We start from the raw sequence: 18159 nt of genomic DNA on the forward strand, positions 1-18159 counted from the left end.
CTGTTTTCTCCCCCAGCATGTATCTACGAACACCTTGAGATATTTGTAGGCATTTTGATTTGCAGCACTCGTGAAGTACCCACGCTGCTCAAGTAAGGTCAACATCACATTGGTTATCTGAAAGTTGCCCGCCCGGATTCGGGGTGGGACAATAGCACTTGCGTAGCCCTGGTTCGGTAATACTCTTGGAGCCACTCTTGGAGGAACCGGGGGAGGGTCTGGAATATTGTCATTTGGAAAAACATTGGCATTCCGGCATCTCTGTTGACCTTGAGGTGCAAGAGACACCTCATCTTGCTCAAGATCATCTACCTCCTCCCCCGCTATCACGTTTCCAAGAGGATCATTAGCGTTGTTTAAAGCCATGTTGGTACATGTGTAATGACACGAACAAGTAACAAAGAAGGAAAGAAGAACAATACACAAAACTAACTAAATAGATAGCCAAAACTGTTAGCTCCCCAGCAACGGTGCCAAAAAGTGATCACTGCCAACTCCAAACTACTGAAAAGTAGGAAGAGAGGGTCGCAATAGCTTTTACCCGATATGAGGGTTGGGACCGATTTCCACAGAGAGCTAGGAATGGAGTCGAGTATTTATCTAGACTAGAGTTGTGTAATTGTTCCAAAAGTTGTGTAACATCTTTTGAATTTTTTTAACAAACTAATATTATAAATTACTAATTAGAACTAAATTATGCTAATAAGAAAATTGCTAGAGTTGAATCTAATGGGTAGAAAGGCACTAGGGTAGTGACTTTCACCTAGGTGGCTAATTGACAGGTAAATGCTTTTAAGATTCGATTGACATGATTGGGGAAATATGCTATAACCATTGCACAATTTTACCCACTCTCACACCTGTCGGTAGAGAGAGTGATTTTGCCCAATTGACTCTCTCGAGATCAAATGGGTAGGCAAATTAGCTCAAACAACTAGGGTTCAAGTTGGGTAATTACTCTATCGAGGTTTAACCCTTTAATTGGGACTATCAATTCTCTTGAGTCCATCTCAATTCCTTGTTGGGTCAATTTTGGAGACTTAGGCTCTCTTTCTCAAGAAGAGCCAAGTCAACTTAGCACAAACTAGTGTTTGCAACCACCAATTCATAGATTAAACCATAAAATTGACCCGAATAACAAACACCTATAGTCAATCTAACAATAGATGGCAACACCCATCAACTACCCACACTAGGGTTGAGCCACAACCCTAGCTAATAGGTTTAGCCACTCATGCTTGAAGAAGAAAATAGAGAAATAGATGAGAACAAGACATATTAATTAAAAGCTAAAGTAAATACAAAGATTCAATGATAAAAACTAAGTAAAAATGCCCAAAATGGCTACAGATGGTCTTCTCACGAGCGCAACTCTGTTCAGGAAATAACTGATGACATAAAAATGGAAAAATATTCTATTTATACTAGGCTAGAAAAAGTGGACAAAAATACCCCTGCGGGGTCAGCGCGGGCCGCATAAAATGGACCGCGGCTGCGCTAGGCTCTTGGACTTCAATTCTAGGCTCTCTGAACCAGGGCTCCGTGGACTGCGTAGAATGGACCGCGGCCGCGGAGATCTCTAATGTGGTCCGCGCAAGTAAGACTACGGACCGCGCAGCTTGAACCATGGCAAATTTCACCTCTCTAAATCTTTCTTCCGCCGACCGTACATAATGATAGTGCAGCCGTGGAACCTTCACCACGGACCGCGAAATGTGTACTGCGGCAGCGTTACCTGAAACCCATTTTTGCCAACTCTCTGAACCACCTAGTGCAACCGCACAAAGTCGAATGCGGTCGCACTAGGCCTTTTTGCTCTCAGATTGCCTTGTCTTTGATACTTGAGCAGGTTTCACTCCGATCTTTGATATTTCGTCACTTTGTCGATCAAACCTGCAATCAAGAAAAACTTATGAGCCTTTTGGGACTATTTTGTAACAATTTATAATAAAAGCATAAGCAAGAAGGAGCATGAAACACGTTAAAATCCCTAGTTATCAGTCATACAGGTGAAGGAAGCCGCACTTAATGTCCGCAACAACCCCCTCCCTGATCATATAGGTGATGGTGTACATGTGATAGAGACAAACGAAGAGTGGGACCCTGAGGGGTTGATTGGGCTTATTCGAGAAGGTGATGACTTTAAATTTGCAGTCACACTTACTCCTATTATGGTACATACTCAGTCACCAATCGAGGTTGAGGTAACTGCATCAATTCCGTTCGAGGTGGAGGTGGCTCCGCCTGTAGCCACCCCCGCTCAATTTGAAGTAAAATTGGTCACACCTTTCACTGTGAAAGTATCAACCACACCTCCATTCAACTCAAAAGCAATACCCTAGGATTATGTTACTGAGGCTCGGCGAAAAGGGAAGGTCAAGGTAGAGGAATCTGACGCCGCAAAAGGAATCCAAAAAATCATCACAAGCCCTTCGGGCAATAGTAAAACAGTATTTCTCAGCCCAAAACATCATTTAAAATTATCATTTAAGTCTAAAAACTGAGTAAAATGGCTGAGTAGTAAAACAATGGAAAATAACATGACTGAGTTCAAGTAATAAGTCAAAACAGTGAGGAAATAGTAACAAAAATCCCCGAAGGGTTCAAATAGCTGGCACAAAGCCCAATATGACAATCAACCCAAATCATGATGATAACAAATAAGTTTCAGTCAAATACGCGGTAAAATCATCAATCGGGATGGACCAAGTCACAATCCCCAATAGTGCACGACCCCACGCTCGTCATCAAGCGTGTGTCTCACCTCAATATAGCACTACGATGTGCAAATCCGGGGTTTCAAACCCTCACGACATCATTTACAATCATTACTCACCTCGAACCGGCTAAATCTCTAACTCGCGATGCCTTTGCCCCTCGAATAGGCCTCCACGCGCGTCGAATCGATCCAAAATCAGAACGAATACGTCATAATATGCTAAGGGAACAAAGCCCAAGCGCAAACAATCGAATTAGCACAAAATTCCAGAAATTGGTCAAACCCGACCCCGGTCCCACATCTGGGAATTTGACAAAATTCACAAAACTAGAATCCTTATACTCTCATGAGTCTAACCATACAAAAATTATCCAATTCCGATACCATTTGGTCCTTCAAATCATCATTTTATATTTTTGAAAGATTTCACAATTTTCTTCCCAAATTCCATCTCAAATCACGAATTAAATGATGCATTCAATGATAGATTCATGTACTCTAGCCAAATATGAGTTAGAATCACTTATACCGATGAATTTCTTGAAAAACCTTCAAAAAATCGCCAAAATCCGAGCTCGCTAGGTCAAAAAATCAAATAAAACTCAAAACCTCGTATTTATAGAGTACCCCACAGATTTCCACCTCCGCAGACCTTACAAAATCAACCGCGGTCCGCACAAAACCAGTGCGGTCCGCACAAAAACAGCCGGGGCCGCATAGGCTTTCCTCTGCAATGACAGGCTTTAGTATTTTAGCCATAACTTTCGCTACAGATGTCCAAATTGTGATATCTTTACCTTTTTGGAAACTAGACACGAAGGCTACAACATTTGTTTTTGAAGCATCTCAAAATTCCTTGTAGATCAAACAATATGAGCTTCCGAAGTAGGACCAGTGAAATGTTCCCCACCGCGGCAGAACTGCATTTTGTGCGGTCGGCACAGCACATACCGCGGCCACACTTCTTTTTGTGCGGACCGCGCAGGTGGGTTTCGAGGCCTGCAACCCTTCTGGACCTGCTACAGCTATCATTTTCGGCCTAAAACATCCCGGAACCTACCCGGAACTTCAAACCAATTGTACCAACACATCTCATGACATCGTTCAAACTTGTTCAAAACTTCAAAATGATCCCAACAACATCAATCACCAATTTAACATAGGATTCAAGCCGAAGAACTCTTAAATTATGCTTTTGATCAAAAGTCTATCAAATCTCGTCCGAATGACCTAAAATTTTGCACACATATCCCAAATGACACAACGAAGCTACTGTTATCTCGGAATTCCATTTTGATCACTATATCAAAATTTCGCCTATCAACCGGAACCACCAAAATATCAACTTCGCCAATTTAAGCCTAAATCTTCTCTACAACTCCAAAACTCATTCCGATCATGCTCCTAAGTCACAAATCATCTCCCGAAGCTAACCAAACCATCAGAACTCACTTTCGAGCCTTCTAACACATAAGTCAACATCCGGTTGACTTTTCTAACTTAAGTCTTCTTAGAAGAGACTAAGTATCTCAAACTTCACCAAACTCATTCCGGACTCGATCCGCCCAACCCGATACCACAAAAACACAGATAACGAAGCATAAAGAAGCTGAAATAGGGTAAACGGAGCGGTAACTCATGAGACGACTGGCCGGGTCGTCACATCCTCCCCAACTTAAACAAACGTTCGTCCTTGAATAAGTCAAGAAACATACCTGAAGCCTCAAACAGGTGAAGATATCTGCTCCACATCTCCCGCTCGGTCTCCCGGGTAGCCTCCTCCACGGGCCGACCTCTCCACTACACTTTCACTGAAGCTATATCCTTTGACCTCAACTTCCGAACCTGACGACCCAAAATAGCTACTAGCTCCACATCAAAGGTCAAATCATCATCCATTGAATCGTGCTGAAGTCCAAAATATAAGACGGATCCCCGATATACTTCCGGAGCATAGAAACTTGAAATACCGGATGCACACTCGACAAGCTGGCTGGCAAAACAAGCTTATAAGCCACCTCCCCAATCCTCCGAAGTACCTCAAAAGGCCCAATAAACTGAGAACTCAATTTCCCTTTCTTCCCAAATCTCATAACACCCTTCATGGGTGAAACCTTCAATAGAACCTTCTCGTCAACCATGTAGGACACATCTCGAACCTTCCTATCAGCATAACTCTTTTGCCTCGACTGCGCTGTACGAAGCCTCTCCTGAATCACCTTCATCTTCTCTAAAGCATCCTGTACCAAATCAGTCCCCAATAGCTTGACCTCACCAGACTCGAACCAACCAACTGGAGATCTATACCGCCTCCCACACAAAGCCTCATATGGAGCCATATGAATACTCGACTGGTAGCTGTTGTTATAAGCAAACTCTGCAAGCGGTAGGAACTCATCCCATGACCCTCCGAAATCAATAACACAAGCACGCAACATGTTCTCTAATATCTGAATAGTACGCTCGGACTGGCCATCAGTCTGAGGATAAAAAGTTGTGCTCAACTCAACTTGAGTACCCAACTCTATCTCCACGGCTCTCAAAAACTGCGAAGTAAACTAAGTACCTCTATCTGAAATGATGGAAACCGGAACGCCATGCAAACGAACAATCTCCAGGATATAAATCCCTGCCAACCGCTCTGAAGAATAGGTAGCACACACAGGAATGAAGTGCGCGGACTTGGTCAGCCGATCCACAATTACCCAAATAGAATCGAACTTCCTCAAAGTCCGTGGAAGTCCAACAACAAAGTCCATAGTGATTCTCTCCCACTTCCACTTAGGAATATCCATCTGTTGTAGCAAGCCACCCGGTCTCTGATGCTCATATTTCACTTGCTGACAATTGAGACACCGAGCTACAAATCCCAAAATATCTTTCTTCATTCTTGTCCACCAATAGTGCTGCTTCAAATCCTGATACATCTTCGCGGCATCTGGATGAATGGAATACCGCGAGCTATGGGCCTCCTCCAGAATCAACTCCCGAAGCCTATCCACATTGGGCACTCAAATTCGGTCCTACATCCTCAGCACCCCATCATCCCTGATGGTCACATCTCTAGCATCATCATGCTAAACTCTGTCCTTAAGGACAAGCAAATGCGGATCATCATACCGGTGCTCTCTAATGCGATCATATAATGAAGACCGAGAAACCACATACACCAATACCCAACTGGGCTCCGAAATGTCTAATATTACAAACCAATTGGCGAAGGCCTCAACATCAACTGCAAGAGGTCTCTCCCCAACTGGAATACATGCCAAACTCCCCATACTCCCTGCCTTTTGGCTCAAAGCATCGGCCACCACATTGGCCTTTCCCGGATGGTATAATATAGTGATATCATTATCCTTAAGCAACTCCAACCATCTCCGTTGCCTCAAATTAAGATCCTTTTACTTGAACAAATGCTGAAGACCGCGATGATTAGTGAACACCTCACACGATACGCCATACAAGTAATGCTTCCAAATCTTCAATGCGTGAACTATGGCAGTCAACTCCAAATCATGAATAGGGTAGTTCTTCTCATTGGGCTTCAACTGATGAGAAGCATAAGCTATAACTCTACCCTCCTACATCAACACACAACCAATCCCAACTCTCGAAGAATCACAAATTTGGATAGAGGCGGACATGTAGGGAGAAGTCAGGTGTCTTCAAATTTTTATAAAAAAACAGAAAATCACTAGATAGATATAAAAAAGAAGAGAGGCTTACGGGTATTTAGAAGAAATGGGGAGAAACGATGGAGATGAAGGAGCTTAGCGGATGGAGGAGACGGAGAGAGCAAAAACACCGATTGAAGTTTGAGAGAGTACAATACCCCAGCGTTGCCGTCGTCTCTAAGTACCGATCTAGGTTTTTGATTCTTTTCTTTTTGCTATGGCGCTTAAGTTTCCCGCTTCTGTTCTTTTTTTTTTTAGTTGTGTTCTTTTTTTTAGTTGTAAAATAATATGTATATATTAAAGCTTTTATTATCTTGGAAGTAAATTATGAGTAAAAAATTTAAACGTTTAGATTATAACCATAAAATTTGTAGAGCTTTCAAAGCTAACTTACGTAGTTTCAAAATTTTAATTATGACCATCTATGTCAATTTAACATAACAAAAGATAATTTATATTTCTTAAAAAAAAAAGAATTAAATTTCTTGAATAAAACAATTTATCCCATAAATAATGAAAAAAGTTGTGTGGGAATGTCGTATCAAATTATCTTCAACCCAAAACAATTTCACTAAGCTTGACATAACAATTTTTTAAAAATATTACCTTTTCAACATAACTAAGTCATAATTCCTAACTTCTTCCCATAAAAAAATATTTTGTAGGCTCAAAGAAATCAAATTGAGATGTTTCTTAAAGTTGTGTGTACTCGATGATTTTTTTTGAAATCGCAACGTTTATACAATTGTTATCGTCCTCACTTTCACTACCTACACAACGATAATCATTTATCATCCATAATACTTAATACGATCTAGCTACCGGGTCCTTTAAAAAAAAGATGACATATAAAAAGTATGCACATAGAATAAACTCAAACACATTCTCTACCAATACGATAATTATCTTCCAAGCATAAATTTTATTTTATCTTAGTCTTAAGGTAAAATAATTCTTTACTTTGTAACTTATTCCCGTACCCTCTGATTAGCTTGGTATATTTTTTTATTTACAATTATATATGCATAGCAAAATTAATAAGCTTAAGAAGTAGATATAATATAATAAATTTTCAGTTAAATTGATACAAAAATAATTCAGTAAGTAATAAACTCTCAATACACCATCTATGATTTTCAAATATATATAGTATTTTGACTTAAGCTTGGAGCAAGTAAATCCCTATGCAAGAAAATAAAAGGATAAATCCCAGAGTGATGGAAATCCTTAGTTAAATCACCAAGAAAAATATTCTAGCTAAACTTGCAAAAAAATATTCCAGCTAATTACACAAGAAATTAAATACTCGGGTATTTCGCCATGAAAAAATTTAGGTGCAAACGCTTCAAGATATTCCCAGGCAATTTTCCGAGGTAAATTACCAAGAAATTTTCCTAGATAAATCACAAGTAAATCCTTGTTAAAGAATTCTCAAGTAATACCGCAATAAATAATTCCCAGATAATTTCCCAGATATATAAGTCCCCACATAAATCCCCATGAAAATATTCGAATGTGAAACCCGAACAATAAATCCCCAGGTATTTTCCTAGGCACATAAATTCCCTGGTAATTCCCCAGAAAATATTTCCCATGTAAAACCGTAGGAAATAATCCCCAAAAAAATTCCTCAGCAAAACTAAATCCCTAGGTACATCCCCATGAGATAATCCGCCGCAAAATTCACATGACAATTACATGGGGAAGTTTCTGCAGACTCACAAACGAAAAAAAAAAGAAATTTTTTGTGTTCATTTACCTACGGATAGAAGATTTGCCGATTATTTCCCTATGTAATTCCCCAGGTAATACGTTTGCGCCTAATGGCGCCAAAATTACCTGCGGATTTATCAGGAAAAATTAAATTCGCAGGTATGATATTCTACAATTTAAGAATTTCAAATTTCCGTCCGCAGGTAAATCTGGGAATTTTATCCCCAGGTAAATATCCCCAGGTAATCCGCCTTTTTCTTGTAGTGCAGGATACAGCCTAGTCTCTCGAACCATTTCGCTCGGTCAAAATTGGCCATCATATCTTTACCTAACAAACTCTTTCATCCTTTTCGGATAAAGAGGAGCAGCTGTTGATACCCAATTTTTCCCAAAAAATATTTCAAATTGCATATATGTCTTCAAAATCACGCATTGATTAGCAATTGTTATTTTTTCACAATTTTCCTATATTTTTATTAATTTATCTAGCATTTTATTTCCAAGAAATAATTACAAAATTACCTCACAAATGATTTCAAAAGTATTTATTGATGTAATGGATTATTTTTGGTCCTATTAAGAGCAAATTATTTCATAATTAGCCAAATTGGCACCTTTTGGCTATAACTGCAATAACTTTGTAATTATAGCCCAATCATATGATTTTGTACTATTTTCATCCAGAAATTAATCATATGTATTTTTTAAATACTAAATAAACATTTTAAAATTATTTTCTACGCATGAAATTTATTTTTATAATTAAGAGCTATTTTTGTAAATTGTTTTAATTAATTTACATTGGGTATTTAACAAATAGCCACTTTCATTTCAATTATAGCCTAATTAAATCGGACCCCAACCCAATTAAAACAGCCCAAATACCCCTGGCCCAATACCTTATCCTACCCGACACAATCCCTTGTCTAATCTGGACCATTGATCTATTTTAATCAACGATCAAGATCTCTCCTTTCCTTAATTAACCCTAGAGACTACCCCCCTTCCCCCTCATTCCTCTCTTTCACTCTGCCGTTACAATCTCCCCTCACCTGTCAAATTTTCTCTGCTAAAACCTAAAGCTCTCACCGGCCGTTGACTTGCCGGTAACTATGGTGGTCTCCCCACCATCCCAGCCCCCATGGCTCCTTCCTACACTGGATTACTGCTGCCTTGAGGTCCTCAAAGGAACCAGAGGCGGTTCAACTCACCCCCATGGTTTTTCATGTCATTCTCAGGCCAATCTTGGTCTGTTCGAGTAAGATCTTGCCATCTCCGGCTAGAACCTATAGTTTCGAGGCGATTCTCTTTCTCTTTAGGTTATCTCTCTGAAACCCTAACTATTAGCTCTTAATTTCTTGTATCAGTAATAGATCTGGGTATATTCCGAGTTATTTTGCTGTTTTCCTTAAAGATTTTCTGATTTTTCTAAAACGACTCATCATCTTCAAACCAGGGCTTCTTAACCCGTTTTCAAAATGACTTTTCCTTCTGATTTTAGTATTAATCTATGATTTTCACTATGTTTAAACGTTTATTTGAGTTTTCTCTTTTTATCTGAGTTGTTATGTTGAAAACCCTAAGTTTCTTGGTTTTAATCATGGATTCTGAGTCTGTTTTGTGATAATATGTTCGCTTAATCTATATATGTGCTTGTTTCTCATGAGCCTTATGATTCTCTATGATTTTACCCTATTTTGTTCATCAGTATCTATGACTTTTACTTCTTCCGCCTATGTCATATTTATTCTATCAATTCATGCTATGCTCCATGTGAATCCCAAATTTTGTGTTATTTTACCCTATTTGGCTTATTAGGGTTTCTGATTCTTGCCTATTATGTGTTTATTCCGCTTGTTCTCATAAATTTGTGTCAATTTCTCCTAAATTATTACTATTTGCTATTTTTGAATCTTTGAATCTCTGTGACTGATCCTTCACTGATTTCATGTGATATTCTCTACTGATTTTAACCTTTAAGATATTTTCTTACCTTAATCTATGGTCGAGCATGTTGTCAGCCGATTCTTAAGTATTTTCCTTGTTTAGAATTTGCTGAACCTAGTCTCTATTCATGTTGTGTACTTATACTATGCTGAAAATATTTCCTTATTTGTTATATTCTGCCTTATGTGATTTCCTTCCTTATTTAGTATTTGCTTGTTACCGTTTAAATTTAACTCCTTAATTAAAGGAAGTACTTATACTGATTTGATTCTAATTAGTACATAGTTCCATAATTACTACTGAACTATGATTCTTGTCGTATTTTTTACCTATTTTCAAAATATAAGTACTTTGCTCTTTCATTAGCGCAAAGACACGAACACATATGTTCAAAAACTCTCTCTCACACAAAAACTCTCTTCTGCACTTTTTTCTCTAGTTACTTGCTATTGTTCTAAGTCAGCCGGCTGCAAACCAAGGTTGATTACTTTACTCTCTTGCTCATCACTTTGTGTTTACTACCTTATTTACTGGTATGTTCTGATTTCAATTCAAGTTCCAAAAACAATATGGTCCTTTTATTATTTCAATTCATCATGTTTCTAGTCTAATTTTACTCATGGTTTTGCTGTGAAACCTGTAGTTGATATTTTGCATTGTTATCATGTTATGTACTCCCCTTCCTTATGATCAGTATGAACATGTTACCCCCCTCTATGTAGTCTATCTCCATATGATCTTGCTCTATCTGGTTTCTGGTATGAATCTCCTTGTAAAGTAGTCTGCACTCCTAAACTTGTATGATTCTGGGATTGATTTTAAATTATGTTGATCCTATACTAAACCCCTTAAGCATTATTGATTTTGTGACTATGTCTAATCAGTGTTTCTGAGCATATCTGTACCAATTCCAAAGACTTATACCTTTTATGTGTTTACCATTATGTGATTTACTTGTCCACAATTCCCATTTACCCCTATGTGAAGGCTTGTAGTGCTAAACCTGTCTTGGTTCTTTGTTCTATGTGTGATGCTGAAACTGTTTTGGTCCTGGGGTTGGTCTGTTGTTTGTTGATTACCCTAATCTTTTCAAAACTGTCTTATTGAATAACTCCTTTATTGTTTTACAAAACTATTTTCAAGTCTCTTTTCAAATTGTTTTCCTACTTAAATGTTTTTTCAAAACCATGTCGAGCACTCTCACCCTATTCTTAGATCCCTAAGTTTTGCCCCTCTAATGTGTGATTGCTTAGGGATCCCTATGAGATCCATCTAAACTCTGATGCATTAGAGCTGGCCCTTCCACACTACACTTACTCAAATATGATTGTGAAATCTGGGTGTGAGCACTTCCCGGGATCCCTTGAGGTCCTTAGGGAACTCTGACACACCCGTATATTGAGAAAGGCTATGAAACAATCTGTGCAGTTGAGGTTTTGGAAATCTGGGCCTACTTGCAGGCTCCCTATAATGTAACTTCTTATTTTTCTTTATCTATTAATGTAATTCATTCAATATTGGTTTGTAATATTCATCGTAAACGAATATTGGGGCTGGCTAGTGAAAAGGGGAGGGTAGATATACATGTTATCAAAGGGTAGAAAACATGCTTTAGGTTTATATTTTCCTATATATGCATTAGAATTCATGTTTAGGACCAATACATGCAAAATATATCATGCATTAGATACCATGCTCCTAGGTTTCATGTATACTATTTTTAGCATCTCATTTTGACATCCTTATTATCACTTAAAAATCATGTTTCTAGGATAAACAACAACATTAAAATAAACCGTTACTTATGCATATATTGAAATCATGCTGTAACCTGATGTGCATTTAGAAATCCTGCTTTAGGAATTCTGCATATAAACCATTATGAACCTTATATGTGCATATTAGATACCATGTTTAGGATTTAGTTCATACTCGCTCAGTCACACCTAGTTAAACTACTGATGCATGAAAAAGGATATAAAACAATCTCACGTCTAGTTATCATGTTTAAGTAAAACTGGTAATAATTCAGTATCTTGTAAAACTTAGAACAACATGCTTTAGGTTAAATATCTTCTACCCTATTTTATTAGTTCTGGTAACAATTGTGCATTATCCCACGCTTAGGCAAGCCTTAGGTAATCAAATTTCTTATAAAACTGGAAACTGCCTCTTTGTGTTTACTGCTTAATGGTTAACAGGCTTAAAATCAATAGGCAAACTGATTAGGCCCCTGCTTCTAAGTTTAAAAATAAATAAATCTGCATGTCTCTTGTGTTCTGATACTCACCTAGACATCATGTCTTAGAATCCTATTTAATAATACTGTCCTTGTTTGTGTTTGAGTCGTGTTATTTACATGCATTATCTGCGAAGGTAAACCTAAGCCTCTTATTTACTCTTTCCTGCTTTTATTTGCTAAAGTCCTATGTGTTCTTGATTGTCGCCTTAGTATTTTCTCCTTTAAACCTTAGGGGTCTATCTAGAACTACTTATAAGTAGAGGTCCTAATTTCCTCCAGGACCATTAAGAAGGGACGAGTTGAAATCCATTCCGATTCTCTAACTCGTTTAAATAGATTCTAGGGTATTTAGTGAAAAGGGGAGGGTTTCTTATTTCCTTTGTTAAATTGGGTAGAAATCCTGCCTATAGGGTTTCATCTACGCTGTTAATTCTGCTCATTTTGTCCAAAACTATTGAGTTCTATGTTGTTTGGAAATCCTGCCTATAGGATACGTTAATTTGTCCAATAAAGTGTGTTAGCAATCATTCATATAGGACCAATATTTGACTCAACTGTTTCTGGCAATGTGTCTAAATTTCTGCCCATATGCTATTTAATTAGGAATTATGCCTATAGGATTAAGGTCATGTGACGACCCAGCCAGTTGTCTCATGAGTTATCGCTCTATTTCCCCCATTTCTGCTTCTTATTGCTTTGTCTAATGGATCTATATGTGATCGGGTTGATTGGTTCGGGTTCGGAAAGGATTTGGTAAGGTTTGAGACACTTAGTCTCTTTTGAGGAGACTTAAGTTAGAAAAGTCAATTGGATGTTGACTTATATGTTAGAGGACTCGGATGTAAGTTCTGATGGTTTAGTTAGCTTTGTATGGTGATTTGGGACTTAGGAGCGTGATCGGAATGGGTTTTGGAAGTCCGGAGTAGATTCAGGCTTGAATTGGTGAAATTAGATTTTTGGCGATTTCTGGTTGGTGGGTGAGATTTTGATATAGGGGTCGAAATGGAATTCCGAGAGTTGCAATAGTTCCGTTGTGTCATTTGGGATGTGTGTACAAAATATCAGGTCATTCGGAAGTGGTTTGGTTGGGGTTTTGATCAAAAGCGTAATTTAGAAGATTCAGAATTTTTAGGCTTGAATCCGATGCGAATTTGGTGTTTTGATGTTGTTTTGAGCATTATGAAGGTTGGAACAAGTTTGAATAAGGTTTTGGAAAATGTTGGTGCTTTTGGTTGAGGTCCTGAGGGCCTCGGGGTGGTTTCGGATGGTTGACAGAGAAGTTTGAATTTTTGGTGAGCTGCAGATTTTTGTTGCTTCTGGTATTTCTGCACCTGCGGATTGGAGACTGCAGGTGCGACTGCGCATATGCGGAGGGTTGGTCGCAGAAGCAAAATTTGGTGAAGTTGGCAGGAACCGCAGAAGTGGTTATGGGACTGCATCTGCGAAGGCGCAGGTGCAGTATATTTCATCGCAGATGCGGTAAAGGGGAACATAAGTGAAAACCACAAAAGCAACTTATCGACCAAAAATGCGGTACCATAGAAGTGGTAAATTGGCCGCAGATGCGAAAATACCTGGGCTAGAAGGTATAAATTGTTTCTTCGCGAAATTTTGCTAAGTACTCCATTTTTTAAGACGGGAAAGAGGCTAAGGCAGTGGATTTCAAGAGAAAGCAAGGGATATCAGTTGGGTAAGTTCCCTAAGCTTCATTATTTGGGTTTATGATCATTTTTCCATTGTTTAATCATGGTATTAGTGGAGATTAAGGAAGAATAATTGGGGATTAGGGCTTGAGATTAAGAGACTTTAAAATGAGAATTTGAGGGGTCATTTGGACTCCGATTTCAGTATTCTTGGTATGTATGGACTCGTCGAAGGATAAGGATTCTGTTGATGTGATTTTTATCAAGTTCCGAGACGTGGGTCCGGGGGTTGGGTTTTGGAAATTTCGGGATTTGTATCGTATATTGATTATTTTCACTTGGGCTTCGTTCCCTTAGCATATTTTGACGCCGTGATTCTGATTTTGGATAGATTCGACGCGAATGGAGACCGATTTGAGGGGCAAAGGCGTCGCGGAGTAGTATTTTCACCGGTTTGAGGTAAGTAAGCATTGTAAATCTGGAACTGAGGGTACAAAACCCCGGTATTTGACTTGTTTTGATAAATGCGATGACGCACATGCCAGGTGACGAGCGTGTGGCCGTGCACCGGTAGGGATTTGTGACTTGGTTCATCCTGTAGCGGCTATTAAGTTGCGTATTTGATTTGGAACCTTATGATATTCCGTACTTTAGTCATTTATACTATATTATGGGTTGTATGCCATGTTTGGGGCCTTGTGCCAGCCTGTTGAGACCCTTAGGGGCATTTTTACTGTTTTTCCTCACTCTACTTGTTGAAAGCATATCCTCAGTCATGTTTTACTTGTTTATTGTTTAAAACTGGTTTTATCACTCTACTTTTAAATGTGAGGACTATTTGGACTGAGTTCCCTAATTTCTACTGTTGTGTCCGAGAGGTTGCGAGGTTAATGACTGAGAGAGGTTGAGAACTAATGGTGAGGATATTTATATATGTATGAAATATGGATCGGGCTGCACGCTACAGCGATACTTATATGGATCGGGACTTCACGCCACAACGATATATATATATATATATATATATATATATATATATATATATATATATATATATATATATACACACATATATATTGGATCAGGCTGTGTGCCGCAGCGATATGACGCTTGGGCTGTAGGAGACCCTCTAGAGTCTGTACACCTCCAGTGAGCGTAGTCGACTATAAACTAAGGATTGGGTTGCACGCCACAGCGGTTACTATGATTTTTATTATTATGAGATATTAATGAGCCTGAGTGCTGAGAGTGAGTACTAAGTGACGAGAGTTGAGTCACGAATGACTGAGAGGCTGCCCGAGAGGCCATATTCTGAGTGATACCTTGCCCGAGGGGCCCAGTTATGATATTTTTACTGATTTCACTCTTCTTTTAAAATAAGCCTTTGTTGCAAAATTGCTAAGTATATGATTTCAAGTATTTAAACTGAAACTGAAGATTTTATGACGAAACTTGTTTTAAATTGTGGAATTTGATCTGTTATCCTGTCGTTTATTCAATTATATGATTTTTAACTGCTTGTCATTGCTTTCAGACCTTATTTACTTTAGTTACTTACTAAGTTGTTGTACTCACGTTACTCCCTACACTTTGTGTGCAGATCCAGGTGCCCGAGCGGCAGAGTGAGGGTCCTCAGCTTATCTAGAGTTTGCCGAAGAATGTAAGGTAGCTGCATGGCGTCCGCAGCCCTGCTACCTCCTTCCTATCTTGTTCCTTTTTGCATTTTTTAGATTTTTGATATATTAGACAGTCAGTTATGTATTTAGAGGTTCTAGACTTGTGACACCAGATGTTTGGTCTGTGTTGTTTTTATGTTTTATTGACTTCTGCACGTTTCAGTTGTTTTAAACACTTATTATGAAAATTTAGTATTTAAACCTATGTTAGAAAATGGTTTATTAAAAGAAAAAAGGCTATAATCGATGTTTGTATTGGCTTGCCTAGTAATGTGATAGGCACCATCACGACCGGATATTTGGGGTCGTGACAAGTTGGTATTAGAGCCTAGGCTACATAGGTCTTGCGAGTCATAAGCCGGTTTAGTAGAGTCTTGCGGATCGGTACAGAGACGTCTGTATTTATCCTTGAGAGGCTGCAGAATCTTTGGGAAAAACTTCACATTCTTGAACTTCTTGTCGTGCGAATCTGTTGATACGAGTATTATCAGTGTGTACCGGTTTGGCTCAGGCGGTCTCAGTTACTATGGCTGCAGCTACTTCTAAGGCTGGGGGAGGCACCTAGACTCCCGTTGCTCGCACACCTGAGCAGGTTGTGTAGGGACTCCAGACATCGGGGGCAACTCTAGTCTAGACGGTTGCGCCAGCTCAGCAGTATGTGGTTCTAGTTATACCAGACAACGAGCAGCATCGACTAGAGAGGTTTGGTAGACTCTAGCCTCCGACTTTCAGCGGTGCAGAGGGCGAGGATGCACAGGGTTTCTTGGATAAGTGCCAGAGGATGCTTCGTACAACGGGTATTCTAGAGACCAGTGGTGTAGCATTTACCACCTTTCAGTTTTCTGGAGTTTCCTTTACTTGGTGGGAGGCGTATGAGAGGCGTAGGCTTGTTGGTGCAGCGCCCCTTACCTGACAACAATTCTCTATTTTCTTTCTGGAGAAGTATGTGCCACAGTCTCGCCGAGAGGAGCTGCGTAGGCAGTTTGAGTAGTTGCGTCAGGGAGAGATGACTCTGACGCAGTATGAGATGAGGTTCTCTAAGTTAGCAATTAATGCGATCTGGTTGGTTCCCACAGATCGAGAGAGGATCAGGAGGTTTGTTGATGGCCTCACATATTAGCTTTAGATTCTCATAACTAGGGAGAGGGTGACGGGTGCTACTTTCGAGGAGGTTGTTGACATAGCCCGTGAAATTGAGTCAGTTCTCCACCAGGAGCGAGAGGAGAGGTAGGTCAAGAGGCCTCGGGGATCTGGTAGCTTTATTAGTGCTCCTTCGAGGGGTCAGTTTCAGCATGGCAGAGGCCGTCCAATCAGGCAAACTTAGTCATCTCGCCCAAGTTATCATCGTGCATCATCGGGTCATGGATCTCACAGTTCTCATCAAGGCCATTCATCCCTCAATGCCCTTCCAGCCTAGAGTTCATCCCGTGCTCCATCGGTTTAGGGTTCTTTCATTCCAGAGTCATTCTGGTGCTAGGGGTTCCCTTCAACCCCCATCTCCAGCACCGAGAAGTTGTTATGAGTGTGAAGAGTTTGGGTATATGAGGAGACAATGTCCTCGTCTTCATGATGGTCCATCTCAGCAGAGGGGTCAGCCCTCGACTTCTACTCTAGTTACTTTACCACCCACCCACCCAGCTAGGGGTGGAGGTCGGTCAGCTAGGGGTCGCCCTAGAGGGGGAGGTCGATCAGTTGGTGGTCAGGATCGTTTCTATGCCTTCCCAGGTAGATCATATGCTGCTTCTTCAGATATCGTGATTTTAGGTATTGTTTCAGTCTGCCACAGAGATGCCTATATATTATTTAATCTCGGTTCCACCTTTTCTTATGTGTCATCATACTTTGCCCGTTATTTGGATACGCCTTGTGAGTCTCTTGTTTCACTTGTTCATGTATCTACTCTGGTGGGTGATACTGTTGTTGTAGACCGTGTGTATCGGTCGTGTGTAGTGACTATTGGAGGTTTGGAGACCTGAGTGGATCTTTTATTATTGTGTATGGTGGATTTCGATGTCATGCCAAGACAGTCACATTGGCTATATCAGGTGTGCCACGGATTGAGTGGCGAGGTTTGACTGATTATGTTCCAAGTAGAGTGATCTCATTCTTGAAGGCCCAACGTATGGTTGGAAAAGGTTGTCTTTCATATCTAGCCTTTGTGAGGGATGTCGGTGCCGAGACTCCCAGTATTGATTTATTCCCAGATGTGAGGGATTTTCCCGATGTGTTTCCTACAGACCTGCCGGGCATACCACCAGACATGGACATTTATTTTGTTATTGACCTGGTTCCGGGAACTCATCCCATTTCTATTCTGCCATAACGTATGGCACCGGCGGAGTTGAAAGAGTTAAAGGAGCAGCTTCAGGAACTCCTTGATAAGGGATTCATTCGTCCTAGTGTTTCACCTTGGGGTGCGCTAGTTCTATTTGTGAAAAAGAAGGATGACACGATGAGGATGTGCATTGATTATAGGCAATTGAGAAAGGTAACAATTAAGAACAAGTATCCTTTGTCTCGCATTAATGATTTATTCGACCAG

Source organism: Nicotiana tabacum, chromosome 22 (genome assembly GCF_000715075.1).
Source record: "Nicotiana tabacum cultivar K326 chromosome 22, ASM71507v2, whole genome shotgun sequence".
NCBI lineage: Eukaryota > Viridiplantae > Streptophyta > Magnoliopsida > Solanales > Solanaceae > Nicotiana > Nicotiana tabacum.